Source organism: Dermacentor silvarum, unplaced genomic scaffold (genome assembly GCF_013339745.2).
Source record: "Dermacentor silvarum isolate Dsil-2018 unplaced genomic scaffold, BIME_Dsil_1.4 Seq4291, whole genome shotgun sequence".
Classification (NCBI taxonomy): domain Eukaryota; kingdom Metazoa; phylum Arthropoda; class Arachnida; order Ixodida; family Ixodidae; genus Dermacentor; species Dermacentor silvarum.
The window spans coordinates 9,683-25,983 of NW_023606219.1; the positions used below are offsets into that span (position 1 = coordinate 9,683).

The following is a 16,301-nucleotide window of genomic DNA, read 5'->3' on the forward strand; positions in this document are numbered from 1 at the left end:
TCTCGTATGAGGGAGCAGGGCGACGAAAGCTTCGAAAAAAAAAAAAAAAAAAGCCTTACGCGTTTTTGCGCGTATTTAAGTTTTCTAGCACAAAGACGCAGCGAAGAAGCTATTGCTATGGGGTCACACGTGCATTTTCACGCGTATAGCCGTCCTAGGCCTTGACTTGTGAAACGCACTTCGCCCCAACGAGGACGACGCCATCTACGCTTAACGGAAATTAACAATTAATGATGTCTTCTCCGATCGCACGGGTCGTCTCAATGATGCGTTTTCGAAGACTGGTCCATTCAGTGGCGCGATGAGAGACAGTTGCTCCAAACGCCCACTGTACCTGTCGTACTTACTGTACTTACTGAGCTTACTTTTTAGTTAATTTCTTCACGAGCACACGCACACACGAGGGGGGGGGGGGGGGGGGGGGTCCTATGTCTTTGATATACATGTATAGAGTCTGCTTAAACTACCGACATTTATTATCGATCACGTGACGTAGAGGAAAGCAGAAGCTTGCCCCCCCCCCCCCCCCCCCCCCCCCGAAGAAAATTTCTGGCTACGCCTCTGACTTTGATGTAGCACGTATTTGTATGGGAGTTTATCACGTTGCTCTACAATTTTCTCATTGACACTTCGATAATTAGGACAATACATCTCGAGTTAGATGATTAATTACAATTACCTAATGAAAGGTCAGTAACAAAAACATTACTGGTGGCTAATCCACTGTACCGGAAACAATATGCACTATGTTTTCTTCGAGTAACGCAATTGCTCTTTTCTTAAATCTTGGCGCATAATAGTTGGGACAGTACACCCTGTACAAGCACCTTCTCCCGTGTGGTCTTTCTTCACATATCCACAGGAGCTAGATAAAGAGCATCAGCGGGGCACTTTCGGGTAGTTCGACTGTAACGCCCGTACATCGTTGAAACGTGGAGGGGCTGCGTTCCCAAAACGAGCATCGGTTCCTCTTTTTGGCTTATGACTCTGCCGAGAAGACGATGGGTTTCGCGTTGTATTTACCAATAAATAAAATGCATGGTGCATTCGAATATAGAAGTTGTATACTGTACATTCAGTCGTACTAAAACCTGATTAATTTCACTGCGACAGCAGTGCAAGGCTCCAGTGCAAATAATTTATTGGAAAATACCGTTTTTTTTTTGTTTTTTTTTTTCATCCGCTAAGAAGTATCTCTAGCAGGGGACACCAGAAGTGAACCGAGAGTGTCGGTGGCAAAAAAAAAAAATAAAATAAAATAAAAGTGACTCGGTTCGAGAATAAACGAATACATAAAGATACTGTTGCGGAAGGAGGCAGAGGGGAAATCTATTTACGGAACAGTTATAAGATTTACAGAGCCAGACCAAGTCTTCAGTGATCTCTTCTTCTCGTAGTCATAAAGGACACAATGGAAACTCTAGCAGACGGCAAGAAAACTTTGCTGCAGCAGGCTTCTGTTACGATCTCGCACAGTACACTGCATGCAGACGTGCTGGGAGTATCAGATGGTCGCATCACGCGCGGATGATGAGAAATAACTGATTCGAAGTTTCATTCAGCTCAGGAGACGTACAGTCGCGAACAAAAGTCTTCTTTTTTCTGGGGTTTTACATGCCAAAACCAGTTCTGATTATGAGGCACGCCGTAGTGGAGGGCTCCGTAATAATTTTTACCACGTGGTTTTTTTTTTTTTTTCTTTTTGTAACATGCACTAAAACGCCCGTGCGCTTGCGTTTTAGTGCACACGCAAGTACACGGGCGTTCTTGCATGTCGCCTCCATCGAAATGCGGCCGCCGCGGCCGGGATTCGATCCCGCAACCTCGTGCTCAGCAGCGCAACGCCACAAATGCCATGAATATATATATATATATATATTCTCGTAGCCAAGGCATGCAGACTGAAATCAAGTGGGGCAGCCTACGTGTACCTGTTCGACCAATGTAATGTTCTGACGCAATTCCAGCTTGCACGGCTGTGCTGGAAGACATTTCACTTCTTTGCTGATGCTGTGGCCTCTAGACTTGTACACCCGGGTGTGTTCAGCCCTCAGGTAAAGTGAACCACGGCCGTATATGCACAGGGGGCAGATAGAACAGGCATAACGGAGGAGCTTTTAGTAGAAGTGGTTATATATATATAAAAAAAAATACTGACGCGTTTTGTGTTAGCGAGGATAAGTTAGGAGAAACTTCTGAAATTGAGATACGACACAAAAATGACCATACGATGACGAGACAGACACGCAAAGAGTACCCCTGTGTGCAACATTATACCCGTCGTGGTGGCGTAGTGGCTTCGTGCTTATGTTAAGCCCGAGAGCGCGGGATCAAATCTCGGCCGCGGCGAATGCATTTCAATGGGAGCGAAATGCGAAAACGTTCGTGTACCGTGCATTGGGTGCTCGTTAATGAGCCCCAGGTGGTCAAAATTAATCCGGAGTCCACCATTATGGCGTGCATCATAATCAGATCGTGAGTTTGGCACGTACAATACCATAATTTAAAGGTTTGTATATGTACCGTTGCCATACGTTTTTTTTTTTTTTCGTTTTTTCTCCAGACTTTTTAAAAACGAATAAACATGCATATAACTAGGCCAAAGCAAGTCCCAATATGAAACATTCCATGTTAACTTCGTAAAATCTGTATTGTAATTAAGGAGATTCCTTTAGGGGGCTCTGGCAGTTACTAAATGAATGCAGCCATGGATTTCAAATAAAAATGAGCGCTAACAGAAATCCACAATACAGAAACGCAGGCAAATGGGGGACTTAATTCTTCAGAGAAGTTACGATGCTTCTGTGCGCTCTTATTGTTGGTGCTCTAGATGTTTTCGGGCCTGCTAGAAAGACGTACGCTAAATGAATTGAAAAGGCTCTTTATTTCCCAGTTAGAAAGCTCTAGAGTACTTCTCAGAGACAGAACGCACTCAAGCCCATAATTCCATATTAGCGTTGCGCTATCAAGATTAAAACGTCGCGTCAATGGCGCCAATGTCTGTTGTACTCGACTGCGCAATGCATTTTGTAAGTTAAAGGGCCACAAGCTACATCTTGAAAACAGCAATGACACTTTTCTAGACATCATCTACATCATGTTCTATTGGCTGAATGGAACAAAAGCGAAGCCGCGCGCATAAATAAACTGATATTGGACAACTATACAGGGTTTCCTGGAAGTTCCTCCATGAAAGTCGCTTGCTCATGCTGGTACTGGCTGAAACTTTTTTCTATTTTTTGGTTGACAGGAGGAAATACAGTTTGACATTACAAAAACACGCCCACACGTAGCTACATGTCCAAGTGCAGTATATAACTTAATCGCCTGGCCGAGCAAGGATGACTCGGCGACTTCGTGTAATGACGCTAAACAATTGTACCCAGCCCCACAAGGAACGCGAAGACACGATGTGCCGTGCATAGGCACCAATGTTCCTCAACCACGGAAAACTGGCCACAACTGAGTGATTAGGGACATGCAGGGCTCATGTGGGGAATTTTGCGTTGTCTAAGGACAAGCGCCGACGGCGGCTCCCTGGACGTTCAGGTTGAGGCGGGATGGCGGTATTGTGTCGGTTGTGGACAAATCGTGCACGCGGAAATTTTTACTGTTGTTCAGTCGTTTTCTTCGCGAGTTGTCCGCCTATTTGTGTGGTGAGAACAAACGTCAATGCGAGTGCTCGAGTGAGTTGTGCTGCAAGGACACAAGCGGTGCTACATTAGTGAAATGTGCAGACTCTATCGATAGAGAAACGTCGTGGATGAAAAGAAGGGTAAGTTATACCAATAGAAACAGTAAAGCTGCCAAAGATTGAGGTGTGCTTTTTACAACTGAATATATGCCGCGTCCTCGCTAGTCGGAATGACATCACGTCATTTGTAGTATTTTGTTATCAACAAGGGCTGTTAGTTCTGCCGACAGCTTGTCACGCTCGCATCGGAAAATCGTTCTTTTGCTTGGCGCATTTACAGTGACTGGAGCATTTATGCAAATCCTGTTAAAGAACAAAGAAAAGAAAAGTTCAAGTGCTAGACGCGCAGCTAATGCTTGTTCGAGGTATGCGTGTCATGTAAGCACCGTAACTGTTACGAAGAAACCACACGGCTGCAGGCTCAGTGTAAGCGGTTTGCTTAACATGAAAACAGAAAAACGTTAACAGACACAAGCTGAAATTATTTTGAAGCGTCCAAGCTACGTATATCAGTCGCCTAGTTTGCCAAAGCGAGTCCTACAACGTAAGCTATCGTCGCCAATTGCATGTTTGCATTTGTCAAATAGAGGACGTTTGCTTTGTTTTGTTGCGTCGCGTCTTGTTTTTCGCACCGTGTTTTGTATGTAGAGGCTCCCGTCTACCACTAACCGAAGCCTCGATTGGGTAACGCTACATGCGAGGCGTACGTCGGAGTTCAGCATGGCTTCACGGCTGAACAAAGCCGATTGGCTCGCGCAAATACATCGACAGGGCAATCTAATATATTCACGTTTATAATCATATTCTGTTAAGTTATTGTGCAAATGGGCAGTCTCAACAGTAACAAAGTAAACAGCAGGCACATCAAGTGACATGTCATGTGACTGACGAAGATGATAAGGGTTTGGTCAAATGAGCAAGGCCTATTCACATTACTTCTTAATGCAAGGTAGCCTAGCCGGTAGGGACATGTACACACACAAATTTCTTGCTTGTCATACATGTCGTGCAATGTGTGTAGAACATTCCTGTGGGTATGTTCGATGTGCATATGGCATATTACTAGGGACAAAGATAACACTGGCTTTGCATCCTCTGTCTTTGAAAAGTGCTAATTGTGTGCCCTTGCAATAAATGAATTGCATCTTTAATGCAGTAGCGTTCTATGGCTAATGCCATGACGACATTTGCATGGATGACCTCGTAGAAAAGCTTGATGCTGTGAGCACAGAGAGGCAGCACATATGGTTCTCCAGTCTGCCCTCTTTCTCCATGACAAGGATTTTAAGAAAAACAACTGTTGCTCCTGTGGTGCTGTCCAACTAACCATTTTTAAAATTTTTTTAGTCAGCAAAGCTGGAGTTACAGAACAGTGTGCAGAATGTCTGAAGGATCATTGAATGCAAAGCTGCATTCACAGACAAATACATAACACTGTGTAAATAACAGCATTTAGAGATTCTAATAGGCTGCTCAGTATGTCTATGGAACATAATGAAGCACCTCCAATGGCTACTAGAAAATGAATAAAGCTGGTAATGATCAGATTATGCAAGAGGCCTAGGCATTCCATCAAATAGTAGTGCAACTCAAAAATTGTTGAATGTGGTTCCCACAGGGATAGATTAACTATACATATCTCTGATTTACATATGAGGTTCTTTCAACGTTTCTGATATCTAGCACTTATGTGACCACAACGACGCAGACAATGACATCCAAAAAGAGAGAAAGTTGCAGCGACTAAGAAGTTCGCCCTTTTATTAGAGTCAATGTTTTTGCAAACGCACACAAAAATTATGCAACCTCCAGGCTCCATGGTACCACACAAGTTCCAATTAAGCAAGGCATTCAGTTACCACTGCCGGGTCCGAAATAATTTATTCACTTTTCACAGTATCCCATGTATTGACTCTGAAAAAACAAAATGAGAACTGATACAGGCATGATTTAGCAAAAAGAACAATGGTATCACTTGTATCCTGCCAACATCAACTGGCCTTTTTTTTGTGGTGTAAAGGAACTGCACAGTTCGTCATGACAGTGCATTCCAACAGTTAAATAATGTTTTACCACAGTGGTGACATCTGCTTTTGGCAGTCTCGTGAACAAGCCCCCTTTAGCTGTATGTAGCACCAACCAAGAAGCTTTTTTTTTTTTTTGCACTGACATAAACAATCACTGAACAAAGATCGTAACGTTACCTAAACATGCACCTCTATTACCTGAAAATGCACCTGATAAAAATGCCCATAACAGTTGTTGACTGTTAAGTTATGGGGTTTTACGTGCCAAAACCACCATCTGATTATGAGGCACACCGTAGTGGGGGACTCGGGATTAATTTGGACCACCTTGGGTTATTTAACGTGCACCTAAATAAAGTGCATGGGTGTTTTCTGCATTTCGCCTCCATCAAAATGTGGCCGCCATGGCTGCATTTCGATCCCGCGACCTTGTGCTCAGAAGCCAAACACCATAACCACTGAGCAACCACGGCGGGTAACAGTTGACTGTGATTACACTTGGCATGCTTCAGTACAACTGCTACTTGGTTTGTGGGCTTCTCAGCAAACTATTTCTGCATGTTTACAAGTGTCATGATGACTATGCAAACTGCTCTCGACGCAACATTAACAGGTAATGTCTTCCGTTCCAAACATACACCCAGGTTATTAGAGAAACGAAACGGAAGGTTTCTGGATCCATTTGGACATCGTGGGGTTTTTTTGTGTGTACCAGAACTAGTGCGAGTATGATGAATTACAGTAGGTGCCTTTTCATGCTGACAAAACAGGGAAGGTATTCTCGGACGATCTTCTTTCTCCTTTCTGGGGTTTTACATGCCAAAACCAGTTCTGATTATGAGGCACGCCGCAGTGGAGGGCTCCGGGTTAATTTTCACCAGCTGGGGTTCTTTAACGTGCACTACAACGCAAGCGCACGGGCGTTTTTGCATTTCACCTTCATCCAAATTCGGCCGGGATTCGATCCCGCATTTTCACTTTCAGAGATGCTTTCGCTTTCACAAGATTTCATGAGACCAGCACCTGACACATCGATATCTAAAGACGATGGCGTTCCTGGCCCACTATCTCAGTAAAGTTGGCACAGTGAAAAAACACTGTGGCCCGTAGATGCCGAACGTGTCTTGTGCTAGTCTCGTGAAATCTTGTGAAGGTGAAAATATCCCTGAAAGTGATTGTCCAAGAATACCGCCGCAGATTTCTTACAAGAGGAATGCACTTTTGTGTTCTTTTTACAATGTGTTATAACTGAGCTTTGTATCTCTATACCCATAAATTATGACAAGACAATACTGAGCATGGGAATTCCTGCTTTTCAGTAGTGTGGCTCCAGCAATAGACATTGGTGCATTGAACCTGCTACCGATACGAAGCTTTAAAAAACATGCCACAAAGGCAGAAAAACACTGCGACTATAGTAATTAGTGTAAGCCAGCCTCAGCAAATTCAGCTGTGATAATGCTCAGTGACTCTTGATACTCCATGAATTATGCACGTGAATGATAACTGCTTCTCATTATTTTTTCACAAAACTTTATTACTGCATTTTTTATACAAGGTGTGACCGCATATCAAAACTTTGTATAAGTTGCACCAAAGAAAAGTTAATGTGGTACAGCATTTGCAAGTGAGCGCTGTTGATGTGCTGTGTTTATTTATAAAAGCTAATACACACTCAATTTCATGATCAGTAATAAAAATATTAAGGTGTGCACAAGGTACCGTGTGGAAAAGGGCAAGGGCAGCGTTCCATGGAGCATAATGTCTTCAGCAGCTCCTTCCTTGTGTATCAGCTTCATGTGCTCCAGACACAGGCAACCACATTTCTGCACATGACTTGACTGCCTGCAGCACAGCACTATTTGCTGTCGTACGTCATAGAAAGTTTGTGCACCAGAAAGTGATGTATATTACATCTAATATTAGGCCATACTGTTCATTGCAAAATGCAGGACTTAAAAATTAAGATGGCTGTGACCCATGAAAAAAAAAGGAAAAGGTAACTTTAGTAGCCTATCAGCAAACATGTCATTTCAGTGGCACTGATACTTGAAGCACATGACTGCTTTGAATGGCGACAACCTAAGAATGCGGAGGTAAATGCACCACTGACCTACTCAGGAAGAATTTCTATAGGTGTACCAGCTGATTATTTTCTGGTTCCTAGTGCAGAAAATTCAGACAAGCGGACAGAAGTCGAGACACACACAAGTGCTAGTGTGTATCTCGAGTTCTATACATCTTGTATCAAATTCCATCTTTCAAGGGTTTTACATACCAAAACCAGTTCTGATTATGAGGCACGCCGTAGTGGAGGGCTCCAGATTAATTTTGACCACCTGGGGTTTTTTAACGTGCACTACAACGCAAGCACACGGACGTTTTTGCATTTCGCTTCCATTGGCCGGGATTCGATTTCGCGATCTCGTGCTCAGCAGCGCAACGCCTTAGCTGACTGAGCCACTGTGGCGGGTGTATCAAATTCCTGCTCTAAGAACTAGAAAATATGTTGTACTAGCAAGGCCGTAACTCAACCCTTCCCGTTGGTTTTGCTCGCTTATTTCCATGATGTCAGGGCAAAGGTGAACGACTTTCAATATCAGTCTCTCTTAGACACTATTTTGGAGCGGAGGCACAGAGGGCAGGTTTAGTGCAGTCCTGTGAGTAGAGTACTGAATATTTAGTTTGCCACTCAGTGTAGTGGCTTTGGTCATGAGCAGCGCCTACTGTCCTCGAAGTCTGCAGCATAAATGTTGCTGTGGGCCTCTGCAGCCAGATTGCACAGTAACAGTCCAGTTGACATTACAGGCTGCCACTGCACCAAATACTACTGCCAAGCCTGATCACTAGGCTTCAATGAAGAAGGAAAAGCCATGTGCTATCTGCACAGCTCCTTCTGAGCTCATATTTTTGTAGGTATTACGTACTCCCACAATTTTTAAATTAATCTAGATCCATCCACTATATTACTCTGGGAGAAAATTAGTCAAGCAAACTGTTAACAAAGAAGATTAAAGCTAAGTCAAATAGTTTTTGAGCTATAACAACACAAAGTGTTAAACAGAATATAGGTATGTACAGGGTGCATAACTAAGGGGTGAGGGGCGATATCTTCCGGCTTCCGATTGTGGCTGAAACGTTAGCTATGTTCATGCAAAAAAAAATTATGAAAATGCGTGCTTATTACTGGGCTGATTAAATGTGGAAAATTAATGTGTTCACCTACGACGTCACATGAAATACCTACTCCAGTAGAATATTCTAAAATAAATTTTTCATTGTACCTAGTTTTGCACTTGGTTTAAAAAAAATTTACCTCCAACCAACTTTTGCTTCCTTGCAGAACTTTGAAAGAGCGCTTACATCCCCAAAAACATTTTTCCAAGAAAAATACTTTCGCAAGACATCGTTCACACAATCGCCAACTAGCACAATTTTTTCCAAGAAAATCGGCTACAGTTGCTTTAGGGTCTGGGAATGTTTCGTGTGGAATGACCCAATAGGAAACTTGTGCTCATTGTTCGGCACTCTTAACTGCACCAATTCATGCGACTCTTCCATAATTTATTGTCTTTCATAGTCATCTGCAAATTCTACAGGAGTTGAGACCTGCCCTTTCGTGTGCGCCTTTGGTACGCTGTCTGGTCGGCTCAACAGAGAACCTGCGACATGGCAAGGGCACATAATATGTTACTTTGGGTCTTAAGGTGGGCAAATTGAAATGTCTTAAAGGGACACTAAAGGCAAATACTAAGTCAAGCTAAAGTGACGGATTAGGCCTTGAGTATCTCTAAGGCACCAATATTATCGCGAACAGAGCCTTAGTAATTGAGGACTTTAGGTATATGCAGGACACGATTAGAGACTCCCCCAAAACATTCAAGTACTTGACCGATGACGAAGGCACTCCTCATTTAAATTCTGTCACTAGTACTCAACCACTCATTATAAAAACATCATTATATTGTATTATAAGATGAAAGAAAATGCTTCTCGACTATTTGAATTTTAGAAAAAAGAACTTATTGACATTACACCATTGACGACAACACAGGAGGTTCAAACGTTTCACTTTCGCTCGACTCTGCGTCGCCCGCGCTTACGCGTTTCAGTAGTCCGTTATCGCGTAGTGCTGTGCTGGTTTTGCTGGCTCGCGAAACTCGCACAAACTGCAAGTAGCACAGAATTCCACTTCCATGTGATGTGGGATGCCCAAACGGTCCATACCACTTGACCAAAAGCAGCTGCAGCGGTGCATCATACCGCTGTCTGTCAGGCACCGTTTTACTCACTGACGGCAGCAATGGGTGGTGATGGCATATGCAATGCCAGTACTCCCCGGTTGGCGTAGCGAGAGATTTGAATTGCCAGAAAGGTACTTGGACCCTTCAGGTGCAATTTTCTCTTAAACTAAGTCTTTTCTTTGCACGAAACAAGCATTGCAAGGTTTCTGGTATGGTAGTTAAACAGTCCATGTCGACTTAGTATTTGCCTTTAGTGTCCCTTTAAAGTATGTTGGCACTTGTAACACATTTTTAGCCCTGCTTGGCACTAAACACACAGCAGCCGCAAGGCAGTAAAGCAAGTAAGGGTGAGACATATGGTAGAGGTTCAAAATAGGGCAGTGGTATCCTCTTTCGTTAGTGAAGATATGAAATGAATTGGCAAAGCAGCTGCCAATGAGTGATCAGTTGCAACTCAAATGATGGGATGGAGCATTACTGCTGCTGCAGGGCATGTCATGAGACGAACACTCAGCTGTTTGGACTACCATATCCTTTGGAATGCATGCAGATGGTGAAAAATGAATTGCTTGTGTGCTATTGTATAAGCATATCATTGCACGAGACAGTCGCAATATATGTGTGCCCACAGTGCTGCTCAAGGGCCATGTCACTCGACATAAACTATGTGCTCAAGTACAAAGTGGACGTTTATGAAAGAAAACGAAATATCCGCGCTGTAAGCATCTGCGTAACTATCATGAGCAAAAGCTTTGGGCCCGCGGCAGCAGTTAGAAATTTAATGTTCTGGTGTGGCGATACAGCCTCAAATTGAGAAGTGTGCTGCATTGGTGAAAAGCACGTAAACATTGCACCGCATTATTTCTGACTGCCTACCTAGGCCACGAAATAAGAAGGCATTTTCATGTTCATGACACTTGTGGTCTTCAGATTTTCGCTTGCTTTTGTACATCTCCTGTGTACAATATGTGCAAGCTATGAATTTACTGTGGGGATGTTCCAGCCACACTCACTTTGAGCATGAAATGGATCCTTACAAAAATATGGCTCCTGCAACAACTTCTTCAATTGGATGTTCAGCATATGGCTGTGTCCAAGGGCAAAGGCTACACGAGAGAAAGAGAGATAGAGAATGCTTAAAGGTGCTGGGATATGGACAGGCCAGCAAATGTTGTATGCAATTACTGATTGATACTGTGTATTGAGCAAAACCATACAGATGAGAAGCGCAGGTACAGACGACATGAACGCAACTGCAGTTTTGCAGTTCCTGCACAAAGCAAGCCTGTACGCATGCAATGTGCCACGCCTGTGTGCTATAAATAAAATAGCTGAGCTATAGCAGATTTTAAAGATTACAGACCTACCAGTCACATGGTGCTACTTGCTGTGTTATCTCCAACCAGTGTACATTCCATTTCAAATGGGTGGCTGTCAAGCAAGACTTCACTGCACTTAGCACAAGACTTTATCCTTAGTATATTTCAAACATGACAGTGTGCAAATGCTCTTTTTAGTAGTATTCTAACACACAGTTATATGTCTGGGGGAAAAAAACACGCACAGGAAGACGAATACTTTAAAGTGATAAAGTTTCAGTTCGGAATAAGAACTTTTTGCGTCTGTGCAACTGCATGCATGGGTGAACATGCTCATGGGGAAAAGACAAGCTTTGAGGCAGCATGGAACAAGGGGACAGTGTTGAGAAGAAAAAAGAGGTCAAAGGCCAAAATTAATGTGGTGGCTGCCCACAGAGAATAGAGGCGAGTAAGCATTACTTTGTTGTTTGATCCTTTACAAACAGCAAAGTGCACCGCTAGCTTCCAGGAACGATGGGTGCATGTGTGGTCATTGCATGCATCTTCTTTAGCGTTCCCCTCAGTGACTCCACGTATGTCACTTCAATGCCACTCAAGACAGAGATTCACCGTAAGATGAAGGCGTGAAGTGCATGCATGAATGAATGTGCATCAACAGTGGACGAACAAGCTGTGTCACTGGAGCCAATGTTTTATGAGGGGACTTGTCTTTGTCAGGGCAGCAACAGATTTCCGTGGCAGCATTTATACCGGGTGTTTCTACGAAGACATTTAGTAATATTTAAAAATAGCCATTTTGAAATAAAAGGACAATTTCTTCGAAGACATGCTGTGAGCGGTGGCAAACGTGGAGTTACGGATGATATGAAGTAATTCGTTGCTAATTAACAAGAATTCAATAATTAACTTTTAAACCTCTAATTTCAGTGGGTGCATTGTAACCGGCAAATTGAAGCGAGCTCTCTGCACAAGCCATATCAACATATAGATTTGAAGAAATGCGATTACTTGAGGAACAGTAGCACAATGAAATTCGTCTATCAGAGCGTGCGAAACTGAAATTGGGAGTGTGCGGCTGCGAGTGAGTTAGGAGTAAATATAGTGTAAACAGAAAATGAAAGCAATGAATATCGGTATACACCTTGTCGAAAGCTCAGAAAGAGAGAAAAGAGGTTGACCAAATATTAAATAAATGGAGAGAAGAAATTAAAATGAAGCTGTATGATAATTTAGTAAATAATGGCTCGAGAGAAAAAGAAGCAAATCTGTGCGAGGGGGATATGGTTAGCATTAATCTTAAGTTCACGGTGCTGCTTATATTTGTGCCATTAGTAGTACGAACATATTCGAGAACTCCCTTTGGAATATTCGTGCCTGTTAATTGCAGTTAACATGTGGATGTCACTACTTTGTCCCTGGAAGAATGGAAGTGCAGCTGGACCTCTACCTGTTGAATAGCTATCAAAACTAAACCCTCTCCCCCCTCTAATTGTGCTTTTTTTAACACCGTCAGTTCCCTCGCCCTACTCTAGCACCAGCTTATTTTCGTCCTCACCCAATGAGGATGGGCGGAGAGTAACTACGAATAGTGTGAGCCTGTATTTTCACTCATCTTGATCTGTATGTATTCACCATCATGGCAAACTCCTCTTCAGTGGCCCTGCCGAATAAAGCGTGGAGGTAACAGCCATCTCATAAGTGGTGGAGGTTGCTTTCGATGGCTTGGTCCTCTATGACTTCGAGATTCCCTGGAGCTTCGGTTAGGTCGCCGCTTGGTTCGCCTTTCCGCCGCCGTACCCCAAGAGCAGGCAACGCATGCTGCCAAGGAAAGCAGTTGCTGCCCTGACAAAGTCAAGTCTCCTTGTCGAATTTCTGGCCCCAACGACATACCCTGTTTGACCACCACTGTTGATCGGTCTACCCCGCGCATCACATTTTTGAGCAGATAAGTGTGAGGAGCCGACCTTAGTAAACTTGGTAGACACTCACACTCACAAACACGTCCTCTCTTTCTCCCGTGCATCTGCTTACTCTCGCTTCATTCACACACATTCATGCCTGCCCACAGTCGTTGATCATTACTCAAGAAGATTCCCATATTACCATCATCATCCTTTCCCAGTTGAAGACTATGGGTTTTGGCAGTTTGCCTTTTTGAGGAGAAATTAGGTTTAATATTTAACCCAATGCTTACATTACTGGCCTGGAGGGCAAAAATAGAGACATTTAGGTTTTACTTGAATACAAATGGTATTACAGGTGTATTTCAAACAATAATAAAAGTGTGCACCTAACGCTGTGAAACTAGTGTGCTGATGCAGAAATTTCTGTGCTAGTGATACACATCGCCATGTCTGTGTAACAACAAATGGCACATACATGAGAGAAGTCTGACCCATGCTTATTGTTATTGCTGCAGAGGCCTCTACTATTACCACCACTTTGCTACTGGTGTTGCTCCTACAACTTAACTACTAGTATACTCATACCAGCACCACAACTAAAAATGAGAGAGAGAGAGAGAGAGAGAGAGAGAGAAAGCTTGACAATGTGTAGGCCAAAGGGGACTGAAGGAAAGCATTTATGAAACTTTGTTCCTAGAGTCAAGTTTTCAAATATGCCTCAAGTATCATTATCATTCATCATATCTGAAGCATGGTACCAACTGTTCAGTCAATTTACAACGTTGACAATTCAAATTAAATGTAGTCATAGCAGGCTAATAACATTATGGCACCGTAGTACTCATTTCAGCTGGGGGTGTGGTGATTAGCTCTCTAGTCCTTCCCCTTGCCTGTTACCCTCTCAAGAATAAGTTTGCTGGCATACTGAAGTCAAATGCAGTTCTAATGCCTTTTGTAACATAAGATCACTAAATTTTAAGTGATTTGCACATTTTGTTACATAACAGACTTCGCACTGTTCGAGCAATAATGCCTGATACATCATAATGCCACTTTTTTTCTAGTGGTACTAATATGCATGTGTAAGTGCTAAGCTGCGATAGTCTGAGCAGGAGCATATTCAAAGCCCTTCATTTGTGATGATGATGATGTGTGGTGTTTAATGGCACAAGCAAATTTTGGGTTCATCATTATGGATGGAGTGGACAGTGGGTAGCATGGTAGATAAAAGATGGCTAAAGAGGCTAAAACAAGTCACTATAAATTGTGTAAAATATATGAGTATTAATTAAAATAATGACAAAGACTAATGTGTGATATGAGCTAAAAGTTCCGTTACGGGATTAAAATATATGCAATACATTCTAAGAGGCCTTCAAATCAAGCTGAGAGGCCTTTAAAATTTTTGCACTGCAAGCCTGCAAGCAGGCTGCACTACAGATACCCTGGCCAGATGATTTGTAATGTGGTTTACGTCTGCTAAAAACTTTAAGACGGCATTAAAATCAAAAAGTGGCCAGGCTAAGAAAGAATGCTGGGTGAAGAGGGATTTGCTCACGAACGCGGGAAAAAGTACTTTTAGTGAGTTTCTATTTCAGGGCAGTATAAGAACATAGATAACTAAGTATGTCGCCAATTCACATGTCGGAAACTTCCTGTAGAGGTACAAGTGTGTTCATGTTCTTATCCTTAACCTGCAAAGTATTTCCCAATTTTTTGTTTGATTAGATGTAGCCATTTGACACTTCTTATCCCACTCCTTTGCGAAGATTTCGAATTCATGGCGCGAAGGCTTTATCAGTGGAAGGGATGGCTGTGTTTGTGTTTGTAGTAAAACCTACCTTTGTTTGTGACAGCCAACTTTCAAGTGGCCGTGTACTTTTTTAATGGATCAATGTGGGATTGTACATTCTATGAGTTTTTTAAAAATGTATGTTGGTCAATTCTTCAAACTAGAATGCCGAAAAATGTCTAAAGAATAGAGGAATTGAAAAGAATATGTTCTGGTAAATGATTCTCTTACGAAAAAGATTTCAACAAAGCCAAATTTTGAAAAACAAAAAACGAAATACAAATGTAACAATGAATGGAAAACTAAATCTGTAGATGTTACCTCCTACACGATGCGGTGAGCAGGTAACAAGACTTGGATTGCAGAAGCTTGCCCCAGTGATGGCTGCGCAGCAGTGGACACAAATGTGTGTTGATGGATCTATGAAACAGAGAAGTTCAATTATTGAATGCCTGCAGCAACTAAATTATCAAACTGCAAACACACACGTGTGAGCACACTAGGTCTGCAGTAGGTTTGCCATGTTCAACAAAAGGTATTGGTATTCTGCAACTAACGTGCTTTCACCATTTCTCCTGTTCATATTTCAGCAACAACGTCACTATGATGGACTCGTACACTCCACTCTGGCAAGTTCCTCTGGCAAACACTCAAGGATCAGCAATGTAAGTGAGGCTATTATTAGCTCCTAGTATGCAATGAGACTACATACATTTTTGTATTTCTTATTGGGAAGACATACAAGCCCCATATGCAGTTTTTTTAAGAGGCGAATAACGTACTACTGGAAACAAGGCATTTCATATCCTTGGTTTTGATGGCAGTTAACAGGTCAATAATGATGGTATGTGTGTGATTTGAAGCAAATCAAATTGCAGGCAAACTTGTGTACACTAAACATCAAGCCAGTTTGTTTACAAAGTAGAGTGCTGTTATTATGCACACATTCAAGTGCATAATAGAACAACCTTGATGAGTAACATCTTTTTATGAAATTAGAAATTGGGTGACGGTGGTACCGACGGCACGCTGAGAATTGTGGTCACTTTTCCTCGGGGTGCTACACCATCTGTTGCTCATGCCAGAGCGTTTGGCGATCCTGATGCATACGGAAACATGCGCGTTTCCTTCAAGACATGGTTCTCACACCTGAGTGACGCATCGCAGTTTTCTATAGGCCGAGCGGAATGCGTCGCTACTATGAAGCTAGAAACCGTGCATTGAGTGCATTTATGCAACGACCATGGTTCTCTAGGAGCTTCGGGACGCAAAGATGCTACGCGCAAAAACGACTGCATGTTGGAATTGCTTCTGAGTGATA

General features: G+C 42.7%; 1 long non-coding RNA gene across 1 annotated transcript; it reads left to right on the forward strand.

The window, feature by feature from the left end:
• Positions 1-3,327: 3,327 nt before the first annotated feature.
• Positions 3,328-15,626, forward strand: LOC125941833 (uncharacterized). The gene is made up of 3 exons (XR_007464643.1): positions 3,328-3,775; positions 8,530-8,633; positions 15,571-15,626. It is a non-coding gene; the product is annotated as an uncharacterized LOC125941833 (long non-coding RNA).
• Positions 15,627-16,301: the final 675 nt, after the last annotated feature.